At 41.0% G+C, this 18,843-nt stretch overlaps 1 protein-coding gene across 10 annotated transcripts in view; it reads left to right on the top strand.

Annotated features, from left to right (window-relative positions):
* ADGRG2 (adhesion G protein-coupled receptor G2) overlaps nucleotides 1–18,843 on the top strand; it is a 132,224-nt gene that overhangs the window by 31,394 nt on the left and 81,987 nt on the right. For 4 of the 10 annotated variants that reach the window (XM_058292309.2, XM_058292311.2, XM_058292310.2 and 1 more), the window contains exon 2: nucleotides 6,782–6,826. The exons of 4 other annotated variants lie outside the window; for them this stretch is intronic. The gene's annotated coding sequence lies outside the window, so the exon portion shown is untranslated. Of the gene's footprint in view, nucleotides 1–6,781; nucleotides 6,827–7,464; nucleotides 7,559–18,843 lie in introns of all 10 variants that reach the window. 2 more of the 10 variants (XM_058292308.2, XM_058292305.2) reach the window with 1 other exon arrangement.

Below are 18,843 nucleotides of genomic sequence, written 5' to 3'. Positions count from 1 at the left end.
CTTCCACAGTTTATCTGTCAAGAAGGACTGGATAGTAATTTAACTTCTTACTCATTTCCAGTGGGAACAATAAAATCTTTATAGGCAGGAGTCTCCTTGTCTTGTACTCCCTGGAATTAAATAAGGAACAGTTAAGGATTTAGTATATCTCAAGTGGCAAATATATTTGGAAACATAAAAATTTTAATGTACTAGTCTTAATTTCTTAGTCCAAGTGTCAAATATACAAGAAAAACTTGCTAAACAAAGGATGAATTTACACATGTGGTTTTCTTAGTTATTTGGTGGGACCCATCCTCCTTGTACAATTGTTTGTGTGTTCTCATTTATGTATCGTTTAGTTCTATTTTCTTTCATTATTGAAAATGCAGTATCAAAACACAGTTTAAATAGAGAGAAATGCCCAACAGTGACTGTTACCCAGTGGAAAGAGAAGTTAAGAATTAGAAAAAGTCAGGCATGGCAGTTGGGATTGACTTAGGATTGCAGTAGTTATCTACCTTCAATTTTCCTGGCGAAATGTTCTCATTTAAATAGAAGAAGAGAGAGTTCACCTCTAACTTGGTATGAATAAAGCTTAGTATAGGACTTCATTTAAGAAATCAAGTCTATATGTGTTCTTTTTGTGAACTAGTAAATGAATATTTTTAAGAAAGAAAGAATTCCTTGTATATGTATTTGCCTGTGAGATGGGAATTGTTCACTCCGTCAGGAAAGTCATGACCTGCGTAGCAGTTTGATGTTGTTTATGAATTCCAAAAATAAGATATTGGATTGTGTTTGTAAACTGGTCTGTTTCTCTGGGCATATTAGATTGTATTAAATTCAGAGAAGTTTCACTTTTACTTGATTATTTTACTTGATTAAGGCTTTGATTGGGCCATGTCAGTAGGACGTTGAGTCCTCGCCCCCTTGGAGAAAAGGACAAGGCCGAGGAATTAGTTGGAGTTTTAATGCTGGAGCCCTGGGAAGTAAATACCCAGGAGAAGAACACAGAGGAGTAGAGATAGCTTTATAGACATGGCAGAGGCCCTGGGAAGAGAGAGAGCCTGATAGTTTATTGCTGACCTTGTGGAAGGACCAGAGCAGCTGAACCCAGAGAGAAATGAGCTCCAGGAGAGAGACAAGACTTATCCCAGGCTATAGCTGATATTGGAAGAAGCTGGGACCATGGAGCATTAAGAGGAAGAGGAAGGCTGGGTCTTTGCAGACATTGGCAGCCATCTTGCTCCAACATGTAGCAACAGACTTTGGTGAGGGAAGTAACTTATGCTTTACAGTCTGGTAACTAAGCTTTTACCCCAAATAAATATCCTTTATGAAGGCCAACAGATTTCTGGTACTTTGCATCAGCATCCCTTTGGCTGACTAATATAACCTGCTTTGAAACACCTTTGGTTCCACCATGTAAGTTAGAGGGCTCATGGTTGCCTAAACTGGAGCATTGGGACCAGTGGTCAGTGAGTCATTGGAAAGTGGGTCTTTGCTGTGGGACCTTTGATATCCCTTTCTGCTTCTCTGGACAGCGGTAACCTCCAATCTTCTCATCTTTGGAATAGACTTGGAAAGCCTGAAGCAAGGAAAGGAAAGGGAAGAGAAGAGAAGGAAACAAGGGCACTTGTAGGATGAAGGAGGGTAGAAGAAGAGGAAGAGATGACTAGAGAGAGAGGAGGAGAGAAAAGAAAGCTTTTGATGATGCAGAAAAATAGCCTGGTACCAACAGTTGCAGAAGATCCACCAACCACTTCTCCTGCCCGGGTGGTCCCACCTTTTGCATGCAGCCTTGCCCCAGTGGCTAAGAGATCATCTTTTTAGATGTCTCCAAAAGCAATTCCAAAAGCTCTTTTAATCACTTCTACAATTTAATTATCATTGATACCAGGGCATTCTTCTTCCTGTTTAAGTCCCTTGGGCTATGGTTTAAACCACCTTTTAAAAAAAAAAAAAATCATATTCTTCTCATGGTCAAGATAGAGAAAACCTAGCCACCATTTTCTTTCTGCGAGTGCTGGGTACATATAATGAATAATATAATGAATATTATTCCTAATCCATTTAAACCTCCATCTGGGCATACATTTTGAGTTTTCCCCAGCCTTTGCACAGATGGTGTTTTTAATACCTTCCATGGGTTTTTTACTCCATCTCTCCTGCCTTCCCTCTTGCCATTCTGTGCTTTGGTCCAAGTGACTGTAAATCCTGCCCACTCCATGCTAACCCTTGGCTCTCTTTGGGTTCAGGCTATTTCCTCTCATTGAAACACTTCTTCTCATTTCTTCACATAAAGGGAGTTATGCATTCTTCAGGGTGTAGCCTGACTGCTACCTCCTTGAGGAAGCTTGCCCAGATCCATTTCCCCACACCAGGTTATTTGCCCTTCCTTGGCTGCCCGATTTTCCCTCTGATGGACTCACGGCTGGCTCATACGGCACCTCTGACAAGCCCTGCATTCTGGATTCAGCCTCCCCATTCCCTTAGGCAGGTGCCCTTGTGAGGGGGCACCCTGCACAAACACAGAGTGGCCCTGTTTGGGGGTGCACAGTAGGCATTCGGTATATTTCTTGAGTTTTCCAGAGCTGTCTCCTGAGTTCAGTCCTCTTGAATGGGTGCATCCAGAACTGAACAAACTGGTCTACACAGACAAGGGTCCTGTGAGGCAGGGTGCCATCAGGAACAGGGCCATCACAGGGTTCTCGAACCACCTTTGTTTGCTCTTCAGATGCCCAGCCCTTCTGTATACACCCACAAGCCTAGCCTTAACCATCATCTCCGTTTGTGCAATTTGTTTTTCCTACCGAATTGGAGAAACTTCTCTTTGCCATTCCCAATTTATCAAAGTCTGTTTGTCCTCTGGTCCTTTCTTCCATGGTGTTGGTGTCATCTCCTCCATCTGGGGCACTAATTAATCATTAGGTTCTAAATATATATATATATATATTTTTTCAAAGATTTATTTTTTATTTCTCTTCCCTCCCCCCCCCCCCAATTGTCTGCTTTCTGTGTCCATTCGCTCTGTGTTCTACTGTGTCTGCTTGCATTCTTGTCAGCAGCACTGGGAATCCATGTCTCTTTATTGCAACATCTTGCCGCATCAGCTCTCCATGTATGCGGTGCCGGACAGGCTGCGCTTTTTTCGCGCTGGGCGGCTCTCCTTACTGGGCGCACTCCTTGCGTGTGGGGCTCCCCGACGCGGGGACACCCCTGTGTGGCACGGCACTCCTTGCGCACATCAGCGCTGCACATGAGCCAGCTGCACACGGGTCAAGAGGCCCAGGGTTTGAACCCTGGACCTCCCATGTGGTAGGTGGATGCTCTACCATTTGAGCCAAATCCGCTTCCCAGCATTAGGTTCTAAATAAAGTGCTGAGCCCTCCAGTATGCCGCCGGTTACAGGTTATTTTTCCTGTTGACCCTTGGACTGGGGTCACATTACCCTGGAGGACAGGGGGACAGCTGCCTGGGGCCGCTTTCTCCGTCGGGCTGCTCACTGTCCTCAGGATCCCTGGAGTCGGTGCCCCCAGCCTCTGAGCCCTGGAGTTCTGAGTCCCAGACGCAGCCCCCCCTGAGATGTTCTGCGTGGGAGCAGGACTCTGAGTACACCCAGAGGCTATTGCCTTCCCACCCAAACTACTTGGAGAGGCTGCTTGCCCTTTTTCCTTTTCTTTTTTTCTTTTCTTGCAGGGGGTGGGGTGTCACACTGGTATTACCCTGGGTTGTAGCCAGCTTGATGAATAGAGGACGAGAGGAAGTTGGCTGCCTTCCCAGCTTCCCTGATGATGTCATGGTTTGGGGTAATCTGCAACGAGGGAGGTGTCAGTTAATCCTCGCAATTGGTGGGTCCGCTCTCTCTTCTCTGAGGAGCTTCTATGTTCGGTGCCATGTCTTACATAAGACGATATGGCTCCTTTTGTGACTTGTCCTTTCCTTTCCTTTCAGTGATGTCAGATCCCAAAACATTGGCAGCCGCTCTGTTTTGTTACTGAAGTGCTGGTTGCCGATGGGGTCTGGGCTCGTGCTTTCGTTGCTCTAGGAGAGAGAGGCTGGTGGGTGGGCGGTGGGGAAAAGGGCAAGGAGGGCTCGGCAGGCTGAGGGCGGACTTCAGCTTAGGGCGCTGTGTCTGTCGGGCAGACTGGCAGGATTGTCACAGTGGCTGACATTCTTTTCCACAGCTTGCCCAAGTGAGTCCCGGCTGCCCCTGGCGGAAAGCTGGTTTCTTGGCCCTGAGACCAGAAGTCCCGCTGCTCTAGATGGGACCTTCCTAATTGGGCTGGAGCAGGCTGCCGGCCAGTGGGCATGCCCCTGAAGGGTCCCACCTCGCTTCGGTCGCTCAAGGGGTAGGACCTCTGGAGGCTTTGGATGGCTCGCCTCTCCTTCTGGTCTGCCTTTCTTCACTGGAAGAAGTAGATTTAATTGTATAAGTAATGCATTCATACCTGTTTATGTTCTTCAGAGGCCAACTTTGGCTTGTGCCCATCACACGCCCATGTGTGACTAGGTGGTTTCCTCCCGGGCTTTCGTGTCTGCATCCACCCTTGTTGCTGTGTGAATCAACATACACACACGGCGCTTTGTTTGTTTCTTCACGTGGCCTAGTATATATACTCTTAAGAAACTTGATTTTTGTTCATCTGACTTACACGGAGGTCAATATATAGAGATCAGCGTCATTTTTCAAAAGCCATTGCAAAATAGTCCATAATGTGGATGTACCGTCATTTATGTAACTTCTACTGTTGGATACTTAGACCCCCCCCAAAGCTGCAGTGACTGTGTTTGTGTGCATATTTTTTGTGCATGTGTATAAATATTTCTGGAGGGATAATTTCTAGAACTAGAATTTCTGGATCAAAAGGGGTGCTCGTTTAAAATTTCAGGACATAACTAGACCCTTTGAAGTTTAGGTTTCCACCAGCAATGTATCCAAGCATTCATTTCCCCACTTGCTCTCCCCCTGCCTTGGATATTATTAGGCTTTGTAATTTTTTCATCCACTGGGAAAAGCAGATTTTATTTTTGCTTGCTCTGTTTTTCTACCTGAAAGAGTTCCAAAGGAGCCAGCGGAACCTCCTGTTGCTTATTAATAAATTCAATTACCAGGAACCATGAAGCGTGCTTTATTGTGGTCATCAGTAAGGTTTTGGTGTGCTTCAGTTGTGAAATTTCATCAAATTATTATCAGAAATTCCTATGTAGAAAATCCTCAATTTCATGAATGTTACATGAAATCATTTCCATACTCACGTCACAATCGATTTGTTTCTTTGATTATTTTAATGTTTTTCAGTTGTTAATCCTGCGTTCATTCCATGTTGAGCAGTGGGACATGTGTTTGTAATTTGTTCATCTTGGGACAGGACAGCATGACTGGCCTTCATTTCTGTGATCTTTAAACACTGTGTGACGAAGTTAAGCTTGGGGCTTTAATTTACTAAGGACATTTATTCAGAACTATTTCTTATTATTTTCCTCTTAAAGAACCTGTTGTGATCAGTATACTCACCAAGACACCTTAGTTCTTTTGAGTTCATTTTCTGGATTTCTCCTTGAGTCTTAACAGCCTGTTGCCTGAGGTCCAGAGTAGGTCAACTGGTTCCAAAATGGCCCTATAGATTGTTTCTTCTCACAAATCCTAATTTGGAGGTCATTATGGCTGTAGTTCACATTGGGGGCTGGGTGTGTGTGTGTGCCATTGTGTGAACTCACAGCTTCAAGTTAATAGCTGTACCTAATGGTATATTTTGAATGCTACGAGGTCAAGGTGGTTAGCAATATTTTCTGCCTTGGATGGGCACCCTTTACTTTCCCCAGCATGCGTCTGGCCTTCTTCCTCACTCATGTCACTGCCAATGTCTTTCCAGTCACCTATAAGTTGTCCCCACCCCACCCACACACCCGCCCTTTCACCCTTGAGCCAAATTTTACAGTCAACATAATTATTTCTTCAGTTTCTCTATGGAGGAAGGATTCTCTTCTGCCTCTGGCTTTGAGGGGCACAGGAGACATAAACGACCCAATCCTAGACAGTGAGGAGTTTATATCCTAGTGAAGTGAGGTCACGAAAGCATAAAAAGAAAGCTCACCAAGCCTGGTCTTGGAAGGGACCACCCCCAACCCCCACCCCAGACCTGGCCCCTCTGCTGCTGTTGACGAAGCCCAAGTCTGAGCAGTAGTAATCTCTGCTACTAAAGCCTTTAACAAGGTCAATCCGAGCTGGCATTGGACTTGTCCCTCCAGTTTATGGTAAGATCCTTAAGAGCAGGGTTTGTTTCTTGTTTCTTTTTTTTTTTTTTAAAGATTTATTTTTTATTTATTTACACCCACCCCCACACCCAGTTGTCTGCTCTCTGTGTCCATTCGCTGTGTGTTCTTTGTCCACTTCTGCTGTTGTCAGCAGCACGGGGATCTGTGTTTCTTTTTGTTGCGTCATCTTGCTGTGTCAGCTCTCCTTGTGTGTGGCGCCATTCCTGGGCAGGCTGCACTTCCTTTGCGCTGGGTGGCTCTCCTTATGGGGCACACTCCTTGCGCATGGGGCTCCCCTACGTGGGGGACACCCCTGCGTGGCACGGCACTCCTTGCGCGCATCAGCACTGCACATGGGCCAGCTCCACACGGGTCAAGGAGGCCCGGGGTTTGAACTGCAGACCTCCCATGTTTGAGCCTTGTTGTGTACAGCAAGGGGTCATGGGCCCTTCGCTGGTGGCCTCACTGCAGAATTGAAGCATTAGGGTGTCAAGGAGGTCTACTCTCCATTGATCTGATTTGCCTTTGTTTTTGTTTTCAGATTTGTGCAGCATTTCTCGATCTTTAATTCTGAGCTTCCTGTCAGGTGAGTGAGGCTGTTTTTATGTGACAGTGTCTCAGAAATGATTAACTTGTTTGGTTTATTCTCTTATCTTTTCAAAAATTTCCCCTTCATTCCAAATCCTGTCCCATAACAGCTTTATTCTTCGTTTGTTTGTTTGTTTTTAACTCCCTACTTCCACATCGAGCCCTCTTCTTTTTAGACATTTTTCTTTCCTTGGGAGTTTTTCTATTGACCCATTTCCCTTTTTTTTTTTTTTTTGAAGATTTTAAAAAAAATCCTCCCTCCTTGCCGCTTGCTTGCTGTCTGCTCTCTGTGTCCATTTGCTACTTGTTCTTCTGTGTCTGCTTGTCTCCCTTTGTTGCGTGTCATCTTGCTGCGCCAGCTCTCCGCAGGCACGGGCTAGTCAGCTCTCTGTGGGTGCGGCCCAGCTTGCCTTCACAAGGAGGCCCTGGGAAGCGAACCTAGGGCCTCCCATACAGTAGATGGGAGCCCAATCGGTTGAGCCACATCTGCTTCCTGACCCATTTCCTTTTGGTAACCCGATTGCTTTGGAATAGACATTGAGTAACAGGCCCAGATTTCGAAGTTTTATTGTGCAGTCAAATCTGGGGAAGGAGAATGATCATTTACAGAGAATCATTTGGGTTTTTATGTTACAGTTTTCCCCTTTTCTGTTCCCTGGACTTGCTTCCCTGTGTCAACAGCTCTTCTCACATTTCGAATTGGACCGTTGAAGTGGTGTAAATATTTCAAGTAAGTCTCTCCTACTTGAAGCACGTGCATGGGTAGCTTCCAAAGACTCTTCCTAATCAGATTGCCCCTCCTAATTCCTTTCTGGATAGAAATTCTGGAGCCACTCCTGACTTTCACACTTCTCTTTCCTTTGAGACTCAAATAGTGATTTTTTTCTGGGATTTCATTGGTATACATCATTGAAATCTTATAAACAATACAAAAATTTGTCATTTCAATTAAATATATGCTATCATGATTGTATTATAATTTATTTTATAAAGAACCTGCATCTTTATTATAATAAATCACAATAAGTTATTATTATAAATCAGGTTAAAACACCTGAGCAGGGTCACACAGCTAGTAGATGGCCAAGCAAGGACCGGGGTAGGGGATTGGTGGCGCTTTCACTTTCCCCGGGACCTCATGGCCTATCACATCTGAGCCACTACAGAATGATACAGATCATGCTTCTTTGCCACCCTTCCCCCACCCCCTCCAGTGCAGATCAATGCCGTGAGGAAGCTCTTAAGGCCTGACTCCTATTTCTCTCCACTACTTATATCGATCGCAGTATTTTGCTGTGGGCGCGATTGCATGCTCCAGGGGTGGGGAGGGGAGGTCGTGCTCTGGTGCCTCATTTTTTTGTTTTCAATCGAAAACAAAAGTTCGAGTTGCCATCCCATGAGGACACTTTCTAGTATCTTTTAAGTTAAAAAAAAAAAATCACTGTTCAGCCACACTGGTGACCATTGAATCTCAGTTGTGGCTGTATGCGCTTGAGGGCAAGAAGGATAACGGTCCTTGTTTGTTGCAGTACTGCGAATCTTTCAGAGTCCCTTGCATGTATTAGGTCCTCAGTATATACTTGTAAACTGGGTGAATGAATGAGTGTGTGAAATAATCGCCAAATCTATTCACATTTCGCATTGGAGGGCACCATACCCTTGTCTTCTAATTTTGCTGATAATAAATTGCTAACGCTCCTTGACTGTACCGAAACCTTCATTATATGACCTTGTTTAATCCTTGGAGAACCCTTTGAGGTAGATCCTATCATTACCTCCATTTTTCAGATGAGGAATTTTAGGTCCAGAGAGGTTAAGGAACTAGCCCAAGATTACACTGCAAGTGGTGGAACTTGGGTTTGAAGGCAGGCGATTGGCTCTTCCATGCATGCTCTGGAACCTTATGTTACTCTCCTCAATTGTGTGAGCGTTGGGCAAGGAGCCTAAAGCGTGAGAGGGAGAGAGGACGCAGGCCTTCGCTTTGCCTTGGATAATCTGCACACGGATAGTCAAGAGTTATAGATTATAGGTAGGAGAGTGGAGGACTGTAGAGGCGAGAGAGGGAGCCAAAAGCACTTCCCACTTCCCACAAGGTTCTTTTGGGAATATTTATTTACTCTAATCTTGCATGTCTGATAGTGATTAACTTATTGACTGAAGCTCTTTTGTCTGCATTAGAATGCGCCTAATGCTAGTTTTGAAAATCATTTTGCACTGTCAAGAGCAAACCGATCATTTTTCTTCCATTTGCTTCTAGAGATGTGGGAGCTTCACATTGCAGTCATTGACTTCATTTTGTGCTGTGACAAATACACAAAGCTGCTGTTTTAGAGCTCATATTCAGCATTTACTAGTTAGCTCAGTTTCTGTCATCTTGATCAAGGGCTTTTTTTTTTTTTTTTTTGGCGTGTGGGAGACTGTTTCTCTTACAGTGTTGAGAAATGTTGACTTTAGTTCTTGATGACCTTAACCTTTGAAAATTTTGCTGCTGAAGTTTGGAATGGTTCCTTTTATCCTATATTTATTCAAATTACCTCAATTAACAAGATTTGAAATTGCTGAGTCTTCCAAACAATTCTGTAATTAGAATCATTTGATTTATATGATTGGTAAAAAAGATGAGAACTTCCCCTGTCGGGTTTTGGCATTGGGGTTATGCTAGGCTGGTAAAAATGAGTTAGGATGTGCTCTCTTTTTTTCTTTTCTCTAAGTTCTTATTAGATTGGAATTCTTGTTACTTGACTATGTGATAGACTCACCAGTAAAAGTATCTGGGCCTGGAGTGTTTTTTTGTGGGAAATCTTTTGAGACTTTTAATGGTTATATGTCTAGTCCAGGTTTACTATTTTTTCTTAATAAGTTAAATTTTTTAGTGGAAATTTGTTCATTTCTATCTAAAGTTTAAAATTACTGAATAGTTTACCCTAAGATCATCTTATCTTTTTTTAATGTTATTTATTTTAATTAGAGAAGTTGTAGGTTTGCAGAAAAATTGTGCGAACAGTACAAAGTTTCCATATTATCCCCCCACACCTGCAGTTTGCCCTGTTATTAGCACTTTGCATTAGTGTACTACCTTTATTGTAATTGATAAAACAATATTACTATAATTATGCTATTAATTTTAGCCTACTATTTACATTAGGGTTCACTCTTTGGGTTGTACAGTTCCACGGACTTTTGTGTGTGTGTAGTAACTTGTGTACAACCTAAAATTTCCCCTTTTATCCCTTTTCAAATGTATAATTCAGTGGAGTGGTGTGAAATGACACGGACGAAGTTGTGCCTCCATCACCATTATCCATTGCCAAAACTTTTCCATCACCCCTAACAGGAACTCCAAACCACTAACTCATTAACTTCCCATTCCCCACCCATGCCAGTCTCTGGTAACCTGTGTTGTCTTTTCTGGCTGAATTGGCATATTCTGCTTATTTCATATAAGTGAGGTTATACAGTATTTGTCCTTTTGTGTATGGCTTATTTCACTCAACAAGATATTCTCAAGGTTCATCCATGTTGCAGCATGTGTCAAAACTGAATTCCTTTTTGTGACCAAATGACAGTCCATCAAATGGACATACCGCATTTTGTTTATCCTTTCATCTGTTGATGGACACTTGGGGTGCTTCCACCTTTTGGCAATTGAGAATAATGTCACGATGAACACTGGTGAGCAAATGTTTGTTTTACTCCTTGTTTTCAGTTCTTTTTTTTTTTTTTTTTTTTTTTTTTAAGGTACTGGGGCCAGGGGTTAAATCTAGGACCTTGAATGTGGGAAGCTGGTGCTCAACCACTGAGCTCCACTGGCTCCCCTGAGTTGGCATGTTCGTTTGTTGGTTGGTTTTGTTGTTAGGAGGTACCGGGGAAAGAACCTGAGACCTCGTACGTGGGAAGCAGGCGCTCAACCACTTAAGCTACATCCACACCTATGTTTTTGTTTTTTTACTAGTGTGGGTGAGATGCGCTCTCATTGTGGTTTTGATTTGCATTTCTCTGATGGATAATGACCTTGGGCTTCTTTTCATGTATTTATCGGCCATTTGTGTATTTTCTTTGGTGAAATGTCTATTCAGATCTGTTGCCCATTTTTAAACTGGGTTTTTTTGTCTGTTTCTTGTTGAATTGTAGGAGTTCTCTATGTATTCTGGACACCAAATCCTTATCAAATATATGGTTTCCAAATATTTTCCTTCATTCTGTAGGTTGTCTTACTTTTTTGATAAAGTCCTTTGATGTACAAAAGTTCTTCATATCTTTTTTATGTTTCTCACATTTGCAGTTACATTGCTTTTTTCTTTCCCAAGCATATTGGTTATTTGTATTTGTTCTCACACTCTTTTCTTCCTCCCCCTCTTAATTTTGCTAGAATTGTCTTTTTTTTTTTTTAAAGAAGATTTCTTTGTCCCCCCCACCCCCTAAGTTGTCTGCTTTCTGTGCCCATGCACTATGTGTTCTTCTGTGTCTGCTTGTATTCTCATTAGGTGGCTCTGGGAACCGATCCTGGGACCTTCCAGAGTGGGAGAGGGGCAATTGTTCTCTTGTACCACCTCAGCTCCCTGATCAGCTGCATCTCTTATTGTCTTCTCTGTGTCTCTTTTTTGTTGTGTCATCTTGCTGCGCCAGCTCTCTGTGTGGGCCAGCACTCCTGTGCAGGGCAGCTCTCCTGCACAGGGCAATACTCTGAGCAGGCCAGCGCTCTGTGCAGGCCAACTTGCCTTCACCAGGAGGCCCTGGGCATTGAACCCTGGACCTCCTATATGGTAGATGGGAGCCCAGTTGCTTGAGCCACATCTACTTCCCTAGAATTGTCTTTTCAAAGACTAGTTTTGGTTTTGTTGATAATTTTTATTTTATGCCTTTTTTCTTTGTCATTATTGTATGCCTTAATTTTTAAAATTTCCTTTCTTCTTCTTTGGGTTTATCTTGCTGGTCTTTTTGAAACTTCTTGAGCTGGCGCTTAAATCATGAATTTTCAACTTTTTTCTTTTTCTAATATGTGCATTTAAAATACAGATCAGCTATATCCCATGTTTTGATCTGTAGTGTTTTATTGTTGATCAGGTCAAAATATTTCCTAATATGCATTATGGTTTCTTCTTAGACACGTAAGTTTTTGTTAACTAACAAATTTAACTTTTTGTTATTTCAGCTTAATTGTGTTATGGTCAGAGAATATGCTCCTTTTCTTTTTTCCAATTCTGTAAAATGTTTTTGAGATTTCCTTTATGGCCCTGTCAGTATTTTTTGTTTGTTTTTAAAGATTTATTATTATTATTTTATTTATTTCTCTCCCCTTCCCACCCCCAGTTGTCTGCTCTCTGTGTCCGTTTGCTGTATGTTCTTCTGTGTCTGCCTGTATTCTTTGTGTCTGCCTGTATTCTTATCAGTGGCACACGAAATCCGTGTCTCTTTTTGTTTCGTCATCTTGCTGCGTCAGCTCTCCATTCCTGGGCAGGCTGCACTTTTTTCATGCAGGGCGGCTCTCCTTATGGGGCACGCTACTTGCACGTGTGGCTCCCCTATGCAGGGGACACCATGGCACAGCACTCCCTGTGTGCATCAGCACTGCGCGTGGGCCAGCTCCACACGGGTCGGGAGGCCCTGGGTTTGAACCTTGGACCTCCCATGTGGTAGATGGACGCCCTATCCGTTGGGCCAAATCTGCTTCCCCCTATCAGTTTTCGTTTATATAGTACACAGTTTTCCATGTGCACTATAAAAGTTTATGTTTTCTGCAGTTGTTTGGTGGGGAGTACTACACACATGGTCTTTAAGTCAGCTTGGTTAACTGTGTCATTCAAATATTCTATATCTTTATTGGCTTTCTTTTTTACTTTTTATCAATTGTTGATAGAGATGTGTGAATATTTTTCACTGTTAGGGTGAATTTATTTTCTTTCTCCTTGTATTTTGCTGCTTTGTTTATTTTGCAGCTGTACTATTAGTTGCATCCACATTGAAATTTATTGCTTCTGCATTGAATTGAATGTTTTATGACTGAACCTTTTTATTCATAGGTAATGCTTTTGCTTTAAAATATAACTTGCCTGATATTAGTATCAGCACATTAATTTTCTTTTGATTAGTAATTGGCATCTTTTCAATCCTTTAACTTCAAACTTTATGTATCGTTATATTCTAGATGGATTTCAGATTTGTTGACTTTTTTTGTAGTCTGACTTCTTTTTTTTTAAATGAATGAATTTTATTGATACATATTAATAAAGCATACAATTCACCCAAAGTGTACAATTCAGTGGTATAATGGTATAATCACATAGTTGTACATTCAACACTTCAATCATTATTGGAGCATTTTCATTATTTCAGTAATAATAATAATAAACAAAAAACAGACAAACAAGAAAATTCCTCACCTCTCAGTCTCTCTCTATTTTTCCTGCTGTACATAGCTGCTGTTTCTGGCTATTCTTGCAAAATTATTTATTTGTTTAGTAAGCAGTTTTATTGAGATATATTCACATACAATATGCTCTATATCTAAAGTGTATAATCAGTGGCTTTTATTATAGTCACAGTGTTGAGAAAGCCTCTTACTCCCATTTTTTGAAGTGTTTTTATCAAGAAAGGATGCTGTATTTTGTCACATGCCTTTTCTACAACAGTTGAGAGGATCGTGTGATTTTTCTTCTTCAGTTTATCAATGGGGTTTATTACACTAATTGATTTTCTTGTGTTGAACCACCCTTACATACCTGGAATAAAACCCACTTGATCATGGTGTATGATTCTTTGAATGTGCTTTTGGATTCTGTTTCCAAGTATTTGTTGAAGATTTTTGCATCTATATTCATTAGAGGTATTGGTCTGTAATTTTCTTTTTTTTGTAGTATCTTTATCTGGTTTTGGTATTAGTGTGGTGATGTTGACTTCATAAAATGAGTTTGGTAGCCTTCTTTTCTGTTCAATTTTTTGCAAGAGCTTGAGCAAGACTGATATAAGGTCATCTTTGAATGGTTGGTAGAATTCACCTGTGAAGCCATCTGGTCCTGGGCTTTTCATCTTTGGGAGGTTTTTGATGACTGTTTCAATCTCATCACTTGTGACTGGTTTGTTGAGGTCTTCTATTCTAGGATCAGTGTAGGTGGTTCTTGTGTTTCTAGGAATTGGCCCATCTTTTCCACATTTTCTAGTTTTTTGGCATAGAGTTGTTCATAGTATCCTCTTATGATCTCTCTTATTTCTACGGGGTCCATGGTAGTGTCCCCCCTCTCATTTCTGATTTTATTTATTTGTGTCTTCTCTCTTTTCTTCTTTGTCAGTCCACTTAAGGGTTTATCAGTTTTGTTGATCTTCTCACATGCAACTTTTGGTTTTGTTGATTCTCTGTTGACTATTTTTAAAGTTATTTTCCTCTTTCTACCAGTTAGGAAGTTATATGCCCCATTTAAAATCTTTAGTAGATACCCTAGAAATCGCAACAGGTCTACTGCTTTTCTTTTTTTTTTTTTAAGATTTATTTATTTATTTAATTTCCCCTCCTCCCCTGGTTGTCTGTTCTAGGTGTCTATTTGCTGCGTCTTGTTTCTTTGTCCGCTTCTGTTGTCGTCAGCGGCACGGGAAGTGTGGGCGGCGCCATTCCTGGGCAGGCTGCTCTTTCTTTTCACGCTGGGCGGCTTTTCCTCACGGGCGCACTCCTTGCGCGTGGGGCTCCCCCACGCGGGGGACACCCTTGCGTGGCACGGCACTCCTTGAGCGCATCAGTGCTGCGCATGGGCCAGCTCCACACGGGTCAAGGAGGCCCGGGGCTTGAACCGCGGACCTCCCATATGGTAGACGGACGCCCTAACCATTGGGCCAAAGTCCGTTTCCCTACTGCTTTTCAATGTCTATAGATAATCAGTATCTTTAGCCTTCTCTAGGATAACACAAGGGCCTTGGAAGACTTTAAATTTTTTTTCACTTTCATATTTTTCATCTCAGTTTATATATTATAGCCTCTGACTATATCTCATGCTTCAGAGGCCCCACTCTGGCCCTTCTCCAGTTATACCCTCTCTAACGGGTAAGGAGTTAGTGTCAGCAAGAAGACATGTCCACTTGGAGCCAGCTTCCCTCCATCCCCAATCCTTGCTTCTAGATCCTGCTCTGGAAATACAGGACTCTGGAACTTCCTACCCAACATTCTGTTCCTATTTCTAGAACCTGCATAGGCCTTTTCCCCAGGGCAAGCCGTGCTGCAGGTATACATACCTCTAGACCCAAGGAATGACCATGGGGCAGCTGCTTGCAGTTGAGAAGGGGGGATATGTGGGCTGGGGAGTCCACATGTACATGCACAAAGCTCTTGAAGTTTAGGGTGAAGTCTTAGTGGGAAGAATAGGGGCAAACTGGGCCTCCTTTTGTGTTCTTGATTTGGATATTACCAATGTTACAGATAGGCCTGGCCTTATACTAACCAATTTCTTTGTTCTCCAATCCTTCTCGCATCTCAGATCTTACATCTTCTGCCTGAATACATTCTGAAGGATTTATCTCAGCGAGAATTTGCAGGTGATGAACAATATCAACATTTTGATTTGTCTGAAAATGTCTCTCTTTTGCCCTTGTTTTTGAAAGATATTTTCACTAGGAGTAGAATTCTAGAACAACAGTTATTTTCTCTCACCACATTGAAGGTACTGTTCCACTACCTTCTGGCTTCCCATTGTTGCTTCTGAGAAGACAGCCTGTCAGTCTGATAGCTGCTCCTTTAAAGGTTAACTGTCTTTTTCTCCTCTGGCTACATTCAAGCTTTTCTCTTTTGTCTTTGGTTTTCTTCAGTTTCACTATGATGTGTCTAGGTGTATATATCTCTTTATTTATTGTACTTGAGAGTCTTTGGGCACCTTGAATCTGGTCTTGGTGCTTATCCCTGTTTGGGGTCATTCAGTCATTATCATTTCAACCATTGCCTCTGCCCCATCCTCTCCTTTTTGAATTTTGTTTAAATGTATGTTAGATGTTGTTTTTTTTGTTCTTTGTGTCTCATATTTCATATCTGAAGCTCAGGTTTGCCTTATTAAGCCCACACCTTCAGGCCTAAGTGGCTCCATTGAAATATTATTTCTCTGTGTTCCTGTGTTGCCTTTGACATTGGCCTGGTGATTCCTTACTATCATATCAGCTCTTTGATACACTTAAGAAAATGCTTTTCATATTTTATTCATGATTTTTAATTGTTTTCAGCTGAAGGTTTAGTTAAAATAACTTAATCCAACATATTCCTAGAACACTAAAGAAATGATTTTACTTTTTCTGAGATATTTCCTGTATTGGGAACTTTTAGCTGACTTTAAATAGAAATTTAATTGTGCTTTTACTGACAGTTTTCCCCTTGTAAGTAATCTATGTTATATTTCTATTAGTAATTGAAGAGAATATTGAATTGCTATTATTTTGTTAGGCTCATTGTATATTAAATTTTGTTTGGGAGATTTAGAGATATAATGAATAAATAGGGTTTTGGGTTTATTTTATTTATTCCTTTATAGGTGAGCATGAACTACTTGGTTGTCATAATGCCATAACTTAATTAAATCACTGGTGCTGTTTTCCATTGTTTGCTTTAGGAACTGTAGCTAATTATATAAAGCACTCAGTAAAATGACTTTCATGATTAACTGCTATGAAGATTTTTTTCTTCATTCTTCTTGTTTCCTGATTTTTATTTTCAAAGTGGTTAAACATAAAGACAGACACCCTTGAGATTCTTTGACTTCTGTGACAGTTGAGCAATCCAAGTCAATTGATTTCTCACCTTTCCTTCCTGCATTGTCCACATTGTTCAGCACCTCCCTTTCTAATTTCCTCTTGTGCTAGTCTAAATGTTAGCCAACAGCTATGACTCAATGTAAATATCTCAAAGACATGGAGTTTTCCAGAAGACTTAGGGATCAATTATTAAACCTCTTATTACTCAGGCCAAAAATGTCAGTCATTGCACATGTCATAGCAGCCATGGTATGATCAAACAATGTCAGTTAACCAGAAGTAATGGAAAATAACTCTCACCAAGGCCTATTTCCCCCTTTTAAAATTTTTATTGTTTATTGCTATCAAAGTTTGTGCAAATGGTATACTTTTATATGAGAGTGATAATAATTAAGGAAATTGAAGAAATTTAGAACAGTTTCTTGAAGTGGTCGAAGTGAGGCCCATGGCATACAGTCGTGTGGTTTGTGCACTGCACAACCCTAGGGGTTGTCATTTACATCATAGTCAACAACCATATAAGAGGGCCCTGGAACAAGATGAATTTGGGATAATTATCAGTGAACAGTTATCCAGGGCTGCAGTCTAGATTTTGCTGTTCACATGCTAGCAGATATTTTTCTCTGTAATTTGATACTATCTCAACAGCCATCCTTAGCACCTTGAAAATTTGATGAAAACTGGTGGCTATTCAAATAATCTTTGTTGATAACCTAAATAGCTTGGAGCTAACCCAACTTGCACCAGAAAATGAAGACATGCTCCAGTTGAAAAAGATGGAAATGACTTGTATTTTTTACAAAATTAAAATAATTTCCAAAAACTTTATTTTAAAAATCCGTAAGACTACTCTACACAGTGAACCCTAAGTTAAACCCTGGGCTTTAATTCATAGTATAATTATAAAAATGTGCTATCATCAGTTGTAACAAGTGTTCCACACTGATGCAAGGTGGTGGTGGTGGGGTGGTATAGGGGATTCCATTTTATGCATGATTGTCCTGTAGACCCACAACTTCTCTAATACTGAAAAGGTAGAAAGGTAAAAAATGACTTCTATGCCTCATGAGTAGGGTTTTAAAATCCACCAGTTTCCCTCTGATCAATGAGGGCCTTTCCTGTCCTCATTTGGGACTTGAGGACTTGCTCTTTACCATGAAGATGGCGTGGTGTATTTTGATCAGAGGCCCAAGTTAAGCACATAACATAACAAGCAGTCTCTGTGTACCATGATTAATTTAACTTTGACCATAGTTTATATGCCCCTTAAGTCGTGCTCTAGGAGTTGGCAGAGCTCAAGAATGAGTTTGCAGAAACTTTGAAATTGCATAATAGCATTATTTTTTTACATTTAAAAAAATTTATGGAAGTGTTTCACTCATACATAAACATACATAAACAATAAGTATATAGTAATAGTTGTGAACTTACAAAACAAGCATATAATATCATGCAGGACTCACCTTACCACTAATACCTTGCATTGTTGTTAAACATTTTTAACTAATGATTGAAGAGCATTGTCAAAATATTACTACTAACCAAAGTGTTTTCCCCCAACCCACCCTATTATTATTATCTTTATATCATTTATATATGAACATACATAAACAACGAGTGTATAGTAAAACTTGTGAACTTACAAAGCAAAAATGCATAACATCCTATAGGGGTCCCATACATCAACCCTCCATCAACACCTTGCATTGTTGTGAGACATTCATTACAAATTATGAAAGAATATTGTCAAAATCTTACTGCTAATTATAGTCCTTGTCTTATATTTGGTGTATTTTCCCCCGAGCCTACCCTATTATTATTTTTTAAAATATATTTTTTATGACAGAAGTTGTAAACTTATAAAACAATCATGTACATGTGCAGAATTCCAAACAACACCCCTCTATCAACACACCACACTGTGGTGGAATATTTGTTATGGATAATATAATATCATCTGATTGTTACCATGTCCACAGCATACATTTGGCTCACATTTTCCATACTTGCCCCATTATCGACACAGTACATCTTTGGCATAGATGCAAGAATATTGTATTATTACTGTTAACCACAGTCCATAGGTCACTCCAGCTGTATTTTTCCCATGCTTCTCCACATTCCCATCACCCTGCAGTAGTGATGTACGTCTGCTCTAGCTCACAAAGGACACTCTTGTATCTGTACCATCAACCACAAATCTCATCTACCTCTTGGTTTACTGTGCTATTCAGTTCCTAGATTATTCTCTAGCATTCTGTCAACTGGCATTTACACACCTAGACTACCATTTTCAGC

Source organism: Dasypus novemcinctus, chromosome X (genome assembly GCF_030445035.2).
Source record: "Dasypus novemcinctus isolate mDasNov1 chromosome X, mDasNov1.1.hap2, whole genome shotgun sequence".
NCBI classification, from domain to species: domain Eukaryota; kingdom Metazoa; phylum Chordata; class Mammalia; order Cingulata; family Dasypodidae; genus Dasypus; species Dasypus novemcinctus.
The sequence above is the reverse complement of the archived record's forward strand: the minus strand, read 5'-3'. Positions and strand labels throughout refer to the sequence as shown.